We start from the raw sequence: 9492 nt of genomic DNA, 5'->3' as shown, positions 1-9492 counted from the left end.
CTGAAGAGGAGAGTACAGAGGAGAGGACCCAGGTCTCTGGATGATTTAGAGAGATTCTGCAAAGAGGAATGGCTGAAGATCCCTCTTTCTGTCTTTTCCCAACTTGTGAAGCATTATAGGAGAAGATTAGGTGCTGTTTTGTTGGCAAAAGGGGGTTGTACAAAATATTAACACCAGGGGTGCTAATAATTGTGACACACATTATTTGATGTCAAATAATTATTTCTTTATGTGGGATTTTTTCCCCACTGAATAAATGCACTTGTATTGAAGGTTGGATTTTTCTCTTTTTTTCCATTAAGGTCCCATATTATTTAGAAAAAAAAAATAATTGGAAGCTAAAAAACACATCTCAACCAGGGGTGCCAATAATTATGGAGGGCACTGTATCAGAGGACTATCAGCCTATCTCTTTGTATTCTGAAAAAAACAAAACAATGCTCTACTTTTGAGATTTTTTGGATGCACATTCTGCAGTGAATTTGCAGGCCTTGGCCAGTGGTCTCAGTCCACCCATGACTTCTGTTTCAGATATCTGTCTTTGTACCAATCTTGCCATAGCCGTAATATTTTTGCACCAGCTTGACCGATGCCGTCAATACATCCAGGACTGCTGTTTCTGTTAGCTGTCTCTGCAGCAGCTTAGCCATAGCCATAGTAGTTTTGCATCAGCTTGACCAATGCCCTCAACACACCCCTGTCTGCTGTGTTTCATGGCTCTCCGCGGCAGCCTAGCCATAGTTATTTTACGGTAGTTTTATTCATGAATACAGCGTATATTGATTCATGCCTGCACTTCGCTGACAACCTCTGAACTCCTCCGCTCAGCTTGGAGATTCAGCTCTGTGTGTGTGTGTGTGTGTGTGTGTGTGTGTGTGTGTGTGTGTGTGTGCGTGCGTGCGTGCGTGCGTGCGTGCGTGCGTGTGTGCGTGCGTGCGTGCGTGCGTGTGTGCGTACGCGCGTGCGTGCGTGTGTCAGTGACCACACCTTTGATTTCATGGTTATATTCAGGGCAAACTCCTAAGAAAACTTCTAAGAAAAAGAGGGCTGAACAACACCACAGTTGTTTTCCAGAAAAATCATGTGTTTGTGAGTATCACCCAGTGTGAAATGTAGAAAAAACATAAAAAATATCATTGAAACATTGAAAATGAGTTTGAACGTGCACATTTAAAATATATATTTCCATGACACGTTCCTTTCCAAGATGAATACACAGCAATGTTTTGAAGCAATGCACCTGTGTGCTTTGTACTGTATACTGTGTGTGTATATGTGTGTTTGTGTGTGTGCATGTCTGCATGCATGCGTATATGCAGGCGCGCATGTGTTTGTGCGTATGTGTGTGCATGCGTATATGCATGCGTGCGTGTTTGTAGTTGGGTGAATCAAAAACTGTAAGGTATCACTGGTAGGTTTGTCAGTCTAGTTTACCACACCTGATAATTGTGCTCGCAAGGCATATTATTTCTCTTTCAAAAAGCCCTACCCTTTAATAGGGGCACACAGCTGTAGTGTTATGGCAGCACATGCCTGTCAATGTACACAGCAACCTACACAAACAGACGCCACACCCAGGTCATACTCACCATTCTACTGTAGGGGTAATCCCACATTAATTGGACGTGAGGAATATTCTTCCTCACGCAAGGGCACCAAAATATGTAGGTAAAACTACATTTATTGGATACGGGGACTATTCTTCCTCACACACGGGCACCAAAATATGTAGGGTCAACTACAATTAATGGGTACGACGTTAAATGTAAGGGAAGTACAGTGATGTAATTATAATTACATTAATAAGTATACAATTCTTATACGGTTCCAAATATGTAATGTGTTATTACTATATGTGAGGAATAAGAGTATAAGAAAGGATGCCTGAAGAGTGTGTTAAACTCTTCACGTTGGGTATCAATAATGTGTAGGTGTGTACTTATGGAATCGTCTAATTAATGATTGCATAAAACACGGTTCATGACCGTCTCATAAAATCATGACCATTATTGACTAATAATCTGAAGGTTTTGTGTGAATTCTTTTCTGGTTGACTTCGTAGAAATTGTTCAAATAAGACAAACACAGTTCACCACAATGTACATTTATTGTAAAAGCATCATCCGGTCATAACACTGATACAGCCAATGTGACTTGCAGGGCATAAGAACTTAGGTAAAATATACAATATATACACGGGGTATGAGAGGATGCGCTCTGTGTGTGTGTGTGTGTGTGTGTGTGCGCTATGCGAGAGAGAGAAAGAGAGAGAGAAAAGGGGGAGGCGCGCGCTCCATGGAGCCGCGCATCTCTGGCACCGCGTGTGCCGAGCGGTGGGCGGAGAGAGAGAGTGAGAGATGTATGTTCTATGAACTATGATTCAAATGATTCTGCGCAGCGCGCAGGACCGAAATATGAGACATGAGGAGGGGCGTTAAGCTTTCGGCTGATAAAGCGGGAACTTATCTTCAAGATAGAATTCAAGCTAATCAGAGAATACTGTCCTTTGTCTAAAGGCTTTACAGTATGTGTGGGGGGAGGAAAAGGGAGCGCTTGGCGCTCTTTTCCGACAATAGCTTACGTCCTCGACTCGATAACTCAATGGGTTAAAACACTGGTACGTGTATCTCTGTGAGTGGGTAATTTACATGTGGGTGCAAGTATGGCCTATGGCAATATTGCAACTAATGTAAACTAAGAATAGCGTGTGGCTATCTGTGGTGATGAGAGGGGAGAAAGAGAGAAAGAAAAGAAAGAACAGATAGAACAAAATAACCCAAAATAAAATATATCACACTCTACAAGTGTGGATATTTAAACACAACTCCTCAAAGCTATGTAACAGTTCTAACTGCGTATCTTTGCCCAAACTCAGTGCTTACTCGTTATCCTTGGTAGGGAGAGAGAGAATTCCTTTGATCTCTCGGGCGAAGTGGGTGTGCGCGTCGCTGTGCGCGCGAGTTCCTTTGTTCTCCAAGCTGCTCGGGTAGGCTACTGTCTGGGGTCCGAGCGATACCACGCGGTTCCGACGCGAGGCTGTGATATGTCCAAAAGGTCTTGCTTCGTTGAACAGGGAAAAGGAAAAGGGTATTTCGTTGTGTAGTCCGATTGTCTTTGCGGTGCCGTCCTGCGAAGGTTCAGTGGGAAAGGGGTGCACGCAGGTCCGCTCCACGCGTAGTAACTGTACCGGCTGTCCACTCTCTTGGGGAACAGACAATCAGGCTCAGCCGAGTCTCCGTGGACTCTAGGCGAGGTTCTTGATTTCGGCACCAGTAAAAAAAAAGATTAACAATTGTCCGTACAAAAGTTATCCTGCACGCGTGGGTTCCTCGTGGGTCCTGACTCACTGCTCTCCTAGCAGTGTCCGCAAAAGTCAAATGCAATACAAACGAAAAACCGGTTGAAGGAAGAAATATCGACTGTAGTGTTAACCTGGCCAAGATAACTTACAGTTTCAATAATTTCTAAAATAGACGTCTCTCCAAGGAGACGTGTCCCGGCACTTCTCACATCTCGATGGAGTAAGTCGGGCTTCGGGTAAGAGAAGTGATAGCATACCTGTACCTGGCTTTATACATACGGGGCGGGGCTGAGCCGTATGTAATTTGATCAGGTACAGTATAGAAAATGGTGTCCTTATTTTACAAAATGGTGGCCATTCGTAAAATGAAGGGAAATGAATTAAACTTTAGGGGTAATAACGCCTACACTGTACATACACACACGCAGGCATACACGTGCACGCACACACGCACACACACACACACACACACACACACACACACACAGACAAACACACACACACACACACACACACACACACACACACACACACACACACACACACACACACACACACACACACACACACACACACACACACACACAGGCACAGCCTCTTTGCCTAAAGATGCTCGAATCATGTCTCTACCTGTTCATGTCACTGCAATATGCAAGCAGCACAGACAGCCACAGACACAGACACTGGATACACAATCATTTCCCAGGCATAGTAAGCTTGCTCACTCACTCACTCACTCGCTCGCTCGCTCGCTCGCTCGCTCACTCACTCACTCACTCACTCACTCACTCACTCACTCACTCACTCACTCACTCACTCACTCACTCACTCACTCACTCACTCACTCACTCACTCACTCACTCACTCACTCACTCACTCACTCACTCACTCACTCACCCATATTAAATACAGTAAATTCACTACTATGCTACAGATCTAAGGGCATTTTTTTTGCTGCCCAAATATACGAGAAGGGTCCAGCTGCAGTAAAACAGTTCCACCCCTAATTTCAAGTACGCCCATGGGCGTTCCCGGCATTTGCCGTATTGGCCAATCGTGAAGGGATACTGCATGATGTCATTTTCAAGGCCATTTCCGGATGAAGGCTCCATGTTTTCAAAGATATCCCGTGCAAATTGTTATCTTCCAGAGAAACGTTTCACTGAACATTCCACTGACATAATATTCTCAACAATTTATGTAAGAAAGTGAGATAAATCACACGTTTTCTAATCCCAATATGTATTTTGCTTTGTCTTCCCCTACCTCGGACATTGTAGCCTACTGTTTAGAACTCGTGTCGCTATGCACAGATTTGTCATAACGTATCAGGTCGCCAAAATGCTTTGATTTCAACACAACGTTGACACATTGACAGTAAATACTGTATATATTGCCTAAATATATACTGTCAATGCGTTGGCATTACCTCACCTAGCTGTGTGTATCGAGGTCACTGTTAACACTGGGTAGGCTATATGATTAAACCACAGATTTATCCTTTCCAGGATATTAACACACCCCGACAAATAATAATTAAAAAACCCTTTTAGGCGAGGTTGTTCACTTGGTAAGACATGATAGGCTACTTAGAAAAGTTGTACGATGTACATCAGCAACACATTCCCGACTTTTTGAAGTAGGCCTAATGAGTGTCACCTCACCACAGTTATGTGGCCAGCTTGAAAAGAGCAGATGAAGGGTTCAGATGCAAAACCCCCTAAGTGCCTTTTCAGAAAATAATCTTAATTCATTAATATTTAATACAAAGCTATCAAAATTGCATACTTTTTTATTTGATCTATGTAATATAACTATTTATATGTATTATCAAGTAGGCCTACATGAATGTAAACCAAACCAACAACTGGGTTCTCTAAAAATATAGAAGTGCAGGTCTTCAGAAATGGAGTTAGGGGGTTTTGCATCTGAACTCTTCAGATATTAATGAAAAAATATGAAATAGTATTTAAAATAGCAATAGGCTATTTGTTTGTTTTATTGGAGAAAACGATTTCTTCATTACCATAGGCCTACCATACTCCATGTCTGTCTATGATTTAGGAGTGACCACACCATTGAAGCTTACCTCTTTATCCAGGAGAGGTTCCAGATTGGCCTGTCTTAATTCAAAGGCCATCAGAAAACAGAGAAAAAATTTCCTACCATCATAACCAGTGTTTGTGTATACATACATTGTAATCAGGGCCGCTGACAGCTTTGGCTTTGCCCAGGACAAAGTCATCTGAAAGGGCCCCCCACTCAATACATAGACTACATACAATGTAATGAGGACCCATTCCTGGACCCCTCGTCTCACTGGGCCCAGGTCAACGGACCCATTTGTCCCCCCTGTCAGCTTCCCTGCATGTAGACCACATACATTGCTGAAAGAAGTGAACGAGACAGGAATGAAATGTGAATTTATTTCTGTTTACTTTTACACTATGAAGTGTGAACGGTCAACAAGAGGGTTAACACAAAGTTTGAAATTGTGTTTGACCAGTCTCCAATGTGCATTTAACTAATAACTAAAAATAAGGCATTGGCATTAAATATAGACTGATACATACTATAAATACAGACACCCAAACAGTGTGCAATAATAAGATTAACATACTGATGGACAATAAATACACAAACACAGTGGACACACACACACACACGGCAGGAGAAGTTCATACAGGTGAAGATGCTGTATACAAGGTGCAATGAGTTAAGTGTAAGTGGCATGGTGAAAGAAGTGTTCATGGAATATTCTCCCGTGTCCTTGGTTATTCATGTGGTTTTCTTCAGTGCGTTGAGGAGTCTGATGGCTTGTGGAAAGAAGTCGTTTCCCAGTGTGCTTTTGCAGCACCGCATGCTGGGCTAGCGCTTCCCTGATGGTAGTAGGGAGAACAGGTAGGGGTGATCTTGTGAGCTTTTCTGCTGTCCTCACCACTCTCTGTACTGCCTTCTAGTCTTCAGCTTGACGGCTGCCATGCCAGACAGAGAGGCTGCTGGTCAGGATGCTCTCAATGACACCCCTGTAGAAGGTGGTGAGTGCCGTTGTGGGGAGGTCGGCTCTTCTCTCATCCTTCACAGGAAGTGGGAGTAGTGTCTGTGCCTTTTTGAGATGGTGGAGCCATGTGGTGCAGTTGGCAGAGGAGGAGCGGCACAGTGGTTGGTGCTGGGTTGATCAGGTTCAGATCCGAAGTTGCTGGTGTCATCAGCCCTCCCTCTGAAAACTGGCTCTGTGCCTGTCAAAAAAAGGCATGTTAATGTTATGAATGACAATTAAGACAAAAACAACCAACCCCTATCTACCTACAGAACAGTGGCGGCTGGTAGTCTGTCAAACAGGGGAGGCTGTTCAATTACAATATGTCCAGAACGCAAAAAAAAAAAAAGGAGGGGGGGGGGGTCAATTTTGACACACACCTTATTGGTCCTTTCACATATGGCCTGCCCTCACACACTGAAAGACTCTTGTTGAAACAAATTTGTTAATCATTAATCATTATCCCCCTTGTAGCCTATTCATAGGGAAATGTTATTATTATTATTATTCATTAGGCCTACCTCCGCCACATAATGATGTGATTGAGTTTGCCTTCGTTGTCTTTGTTCATTACTGGGTGCACGGCTTAACAGCACAGTAGGAAAGGATTCGCCACTCACGGGACTTGGCAGTTAACCAGACACCACGAAAGCTCAAAAGAAAAGTTTGTTCTTCCCTACCTTTTTCACCAAGTCAATATTAGGCAGTGCTCTGCTCTGCTCCTTGATATTCATTTTCTCCTCATAAGGACGACTGGAATTCGCCAGAATTTAATCCACAATGCTTGGCATTTCATTTTGCATAGCTCTCTAGCTTTCTTGCAAGCTAGCAATAACGAAAAGTAGGCAACCTCAACTTTTGAATTGGGAGATTAAAAAGGATAAGGACGTGCCACTATTAAGACTTTATTCGCAGCACTAGGTTTACAAGAATATGTACACAAAACTGGAGTACAACGCAATGAATAGCTTCCCCACTGGTTATCACGACGAAACTTCTCAGTCAAATTAATAACATATCCGCATTTCGAAATGAAATCAACTACTGTAGCCTACTGACACGGGGTTCACCCAATCACAAGTCGGAGCTCCAGCCTCCGGTCCCTCCCCCCTCCTCTCTCTTCTCCATTCACTCCCAGTGAGGCTCAGTCTCAAAATTAAAAAAATTTCACGGCAATAGCCAATGACCGTTTAGCATTTTGCCATTGAAAAAGCGCACAATCCCACATGCCATTGAAGTCCATTGAGACTCGACTCGCTTGCGTTGTCATGAGCGGAAAAAAACTTGTGCGAGCTTCGGGATCTTATTACAGATTGGTTTAATCTCTAAGTTGAGCACATGCATCTATGGAGCTGGGTCTGAAATAGCAATGATATTAAGTCGTGTAAAGCATTAGTTTACATACTATTTCTCCGTGATTTTGGACAGGAGGCGGCGCCTCCCTTGTACTCAAAGAGGAATCGCCTCTGCTACAGAAGGACATGACATGAGCACGTGCATATGCTTGTGCACATGCCCCCCCCCCCACACACTGCTACTGTCTTAAAGTTTGGTGCACGTGCATGCATGCACGCCTATTCTCCCCCCTTTGCCTCAAGTCAAGTGTGCATTTTAGAGGTTGTCATCACCTGCACATGTGTGAAGAGCAGGAAGATTGGAGGTTGAGGATGAAGAGGCAGGGCAGGAGGTTCTCCTCGTGAGCGGCCCTGGTCCTGATGCTGATTGCCCATCACCACGCTGTGGCTCATCAAACCCATTACTGGCATATCAATGCTGAACACGAACGACTGCTTCCATCTGCACGCATGCACACAAACACACACACACACACACACACACACACACACACACACACACACACACACACACACACACACACACACACACACACACACACACACACACACACACACACACACACACACACACACACACGAGAGGGATACATAGAATACACTACATAAAAATCACACCCATCATTTTAATGCAGAACACCAGGCTGAAGAGATACACAGCTTCTGGCCTGTGCAGGGATCACTACAGTGCCAGTGTTTTGTATTATCCTCTATCCACATTTTTTTCCAATAAATAAACACAGCACAGAAAGGAATTACTGTATGAAATACTTATTGGTCTAGTGCAGAACAAAACAGATTCAGTGTTTTACTCACCACTGTGTGCAAGTTTCTGTGTTCAGCTCAGGTGGAAGCCTCCATCACAACATGTTGATACTGACATTAACCATCCTTCAGAAAACTGCCTCTGCCTGTCAGAAATAGCAAAATAATGTTAACACAACAAGGTAGTATCTTAAAAATATCCTCTCAACCAAAGACAGACAGACACACACTGCCACTGTCTTGGTTCTAGGACACACACACGCCCTTTAAGGGTCACATCACATGTAATGGCCGGGTTCTCACTCACTCACTCACTCACTCACTCCTTTTCTCCTACTTTTGCCTCAGACAATGCAGTGAGTTTTTAAAAATTGGCCTTACCTGCACATGTGTGAAGGACAGGAAGGTAGGTTGAGGATGGAGCTGCCAGTCAGGAGGTCCAGAGCTGTCCTGGTCCATCACCATCATGTGGATCATCAACCCCAACCCCAACTTCTTATATCTGCGTGAACACATTCACGAACACTCACACACACACACACCAACACACACACACACACACACACACACACACACACACACACACACACACACACACACACACACACACACACACACACACACACACAATAGGCGAGATACAGGTTATATGGCACATTAGGAGGCATGGGTATTGTTGCACTCTAGATGTTTAGAAATAAGTAGGTGCGTGGACCCAAAAAGTAGAGTTCAATGTGGGAGTACACTAAATAAAGACACTGAGGTCAATGTCACTGCTCTCTGATGGCAGCAACCTGAAGCATCTGCTCTACTCTGTTCTGAGAAAATAAAACAAAAAATCTGCTTGTGCTTGACCTTAGTGTCTTATTTAGTGTGTGAACCTGCTCCCACATTGAACTATATGGCACATTTAAAATCAGACCCAATGACAAGTCAAGTCAATGCAACGGACATGAACCGACCATTACATTAAAATAACAGACTAAACAGTCTTTGGATGATTGAAGAGGCAGGAGAGATGACGAGGGGCC

At 43.7% G+C, this 9492-nt stretch overlaps 1 long non-coding RNA gene across 1 annotated transcript; it reads right to left on the bottom strand.

Moving 5' to 3' along the window:
* Positions 1-8048: 8048 nt before the first annotated feature.
* Positions 8049-8993, bottom strand: LOC134443890 (uncharacterized). The gene is made up of 3 exons (XR_010033760.1): positions 8843-8993; positions 8513-8607; positions 8049-8138 (listed from the first exon to the last, which is right to left on the bottom strand). It is a non-coding gene; the product is annotated as an uncharacterized LOC134443890 (long non-coding RNA).
* Between the last annotated feature and the right edge of the window lie 499 nt (positions 8994-9492).

The sequence above is a fragment of the Engraulis encrasicolus genome, unplaced genomic scaffold, assembly GCF_034702125.1.
Source record: "Engraulis encrasicolus isolate BLACKSEA-1 unplaced genomic scaffold, IST_EnEncr_1.0 scaffold_389_np1212, whole genome shotgun sequence".
Lineage (NCBI taxonomy): Eukaryota > Metazoa > Chordata > Actinopteri > Clupeiformes > Engraulidae > Engraulis > Engraulis encrasicolus.
Note: the sequence above shows the minus strand (reverse complement) of the source record. Positions and strands in the feature narration are given on the sequence as shown.